The sequence below is a fragment of the Hordeum vulgare genome, chromosome 2H (genome assembly GCF_904849725.1).
Source record: "Hordeum vulgare subsp. vulgare chromosome 2H, MorexV3_pseudomolecules_assembly, whole genome shotgun sequence".
In the NCBI taxonomy this organism is placed as follows: domain Eukaryota; kingdom Viridiplantae; phylum Streptophyta; class Magnoliopsida; order Poales; family Poaceae; genus Hordeum; species Hordeum vulgare.
Window position 1 is genome coordinate 344,679,364 of NC_058519.1, and position 3,232 is coordinate 344,682,595.

Here is a 3,232-nt window from a genome sequence, read left to right on the forward strand (position 1 = left end):
GTGATTAGCCTTCATTTTCTCCATATCAGCAAGGGCCAACCGATATTTCTCTTCAGATTCGGTCCGAGCATTCTGTTGTTCGGCTAAGTCTTTCATCAAATCAGGTAAGGATGACTCTGCCCGGGTCAAGGATTCCTGCAAACAAATTTTGGGGAGGCAAGTTTCAGAACTGTTACAAGCAACATCCCTGACACTTGGGGGCTAATGTATGATTCTTTTCAAAGTCGTACAAAATTCAAGACCCGACTCATCTTTCAAAAGATGACCCGGTCCTTGGGGGCTACAAGGTTGAAGTTTTTATCTTATTCAAGACTCGGCTCATCTTTCAAAAAGATGACCCGACCCTTGAGGGCTGTAGGTTGAAGTTTTTATCTTATTCAAGACCCGGCTCATCTTTCAAAAAGATGACCTGGCCCTTAAGGGCTACAGGTTGAAGTTTTTATCTAATTCAAGACCCGGCTCATCTTTCAAAAGATGACCCGGCCCTTGGGGGCTACACGTTGAAGTTTTTATCTAATTCAAGACCCGGCTCAACTTTCAAAAGATGACCCGGCCCTTATGGGCTACAGGTTGAAGTTTTTATCTAATTCAAGACTCGGCTCATCTTTCAAAAGATGACCCGACCCTTGGGGGCTACAGGTTGAATTTTTTTATCTAATTCAAGACCCGGCTCAACTTTCAAAAGATGACCCGTCCCTTGGGGACTTACGAAGCCAGAGCAGAGTTGTTGAAATTCAAGCTTATCATAATTAGGAAGCTTCAGCTTGGTGATGTCTTGCTCTGTAGAGGAATGGGTCTCTTTGGATGCATGTTTTGATAGCACCGTTGTTGCAGGCTTAGAGTACCCGGTACCAGTAACAATTACGGTATCTGGGTCTTCAGCCGCCTTGGAAGAGCTTGGCGGGTTAACGTTTTCAGTGGCCTCCTTCAGAGGGCTTGGAGGGTCAGTCCGGATGTCAGGAATGTCATCCACAAGGTCATCATGAGTCGCCGCTGGGTCTTCGTCGAATTCTGGCACAGAGGTGCTCATACCAAACACCTCAGTTGTTTTAGGAGTAGAAGACAAATCGCCAATTTTTCTCTTCTTCGCTTGTGCTCTGAGATGAAAAGACATCAAAGTTAGGACAAGTATCATTATTGGGAAGGAAAAAGGTTAATAAATAATTTAACCTTGTAAACGAATCATTGGGGGAAGAGCCGACATTACTGAGTCGCCAGATGAAGGAGGAGGAACCTGATGGACAAAAGTTCAAGGAGTGAACGAATTGCGAATAACATTTTCCACAAGAAGGGAAAGGTGTTAACAGGAGTATACCTCACCGTTTCCGGCCAGTTGTTTTTTCGGGTAACCCAGAAACTAAGTTGCCAGAATGGCTTTGGGTCTGATGTTTGGGGGTATATCCCGCCTTCTTTAAAAGGAAATGAGGGTCCAGATGAGCATTTGGGTGAGACATGGGAACTTTTCAACAAATCCGCCTGGCTGGCCTAGGAGAAGAAGAAGTTGAGTCGGAAGAAATGGAAATTACCTCGACGACGTCATCTTGGCTCTCATAGTCATATTCCTACGAACAAAGGTAAGGAGGCATAAGCATAAGTCGGAACATAGTGATGACAAGCAAAAGGGTAAATTTTTACATCTGAATGTTCTTCGCCGGCTCGAGACTCGCCCATGACGGATGACTCGTTGGCGGCGGCTTTGCCTTTGTTCTTCTTCTTCTTCTTCATAGGAGGCGACTTGGTTGTTTTCTATGCAGTTACCTTGGGCCTTCGAGACCAAAATGTTGTTCCTTTCTCATTGATATAATGACAGTTCAGATCAGGGACATTGGGAAACGTATTCAAAGAATGAAAGGAGGCGGCTTAGATTGTTACCGCTGGAGCCGGGTTGGAGAGGCAGAAAGGCTTGAGCCCAATCTTGGTGCAGTTCTCCAAGGGCTCGCTAGTTAACTTCTTGATCATTTCGACGATGTCTTCTTCGGTGAATCTTGTATGGAAGAAACATTGGGGATGGTTCTCGCTGCCATCATACTCAAAGGAAGAATCCTCCACTCCACCCAACAACGGACTAGGTCAACCACAGTAAGCCCATTGTTGGTCAAAGACCTTAGCTGGGAGAAGACGGGGATGAAGGTTGATTCTTCTTCTTTGGTAAGCTTTTCTGGCAGCTTGAAATCCATGGGTAAGCGATCTTCTCTATAACCCAAAAGTGGATTCTCGCCGGGAGGAGATGTGTCATGACAATAGAACCATGACTCGGCCCAGCCTTTGGGATGGTTGGGCAGAATGACAGATGGGAACCCGCATTCGCGACGTCACTAGATGTTAACCCCCCCCCCCCTAAGTTCCAAGTTAGGCCCGCTGGTGAATTCGGTCTGGCGGTTCATATAGAAGAAGTTCCAGAACAGTAACATTGTGGGTTCTATCTACAGATAGGCCTCGCAAAATACTTGGAATTGGCAGATGTTGCTGATGGAGTTTGGGCCCAAGTCTTGAGGGTGAACATTGAGGAAGTACAGAGTGTCTCTGAAGAACTTTGACATGGGAGGCTTGAAGCCTCGTTCAAGATGATCAACAAAGACGACTACCTCCCTCTCGGCAGGATTGGGAGTCACCTCGCCTGGGGCAGTCCACCAGCCAAGGACTTCTTTACGATCAAGATAACCCGCCAAAACATATTTCTCAAGATAGGCATCGGTGATCTTGGTTGGTAACCAACTGCATTTCGAGATATTGCTCATTACTACAAGAGGAAGGAAGAAGGCGGATTATTAGAAACCATGAAAGTGGTAACCCGCCAGTTGGATGATCTACGGTATATCTACAGGGACATTATGACTCGCCATTTGGTAACCAAAGGCGTAGCTATGGGGATATTCTAACTCGCTAGTTGAGTGATCTACAGTATGTCTATATGGACGTAATGACTCGCCATTCAGTAATCAAAGGCGTAGCTATGGAGATATTATAACTCGCCATGATAGGAAGAAGGTGAGCGGCAATTCCAAAGGGGTTTTTCCTTAGGGATATTCCTGGAAGGAGGATAAACATGTTTCTAAAAGCAAGCAATAAACTATGGATCTACGGGTGGACCAAATTGAAAGAATGATGCATGTCAAAACTGCAAAGGCTATGAACGCAAGAATGCGACAGTGATGCCATATGGATCTATGAAGTAAACATCAAAATGGTCGGGGGATGCGGTGATACTACCGTGATTTACTACTACGAAGGA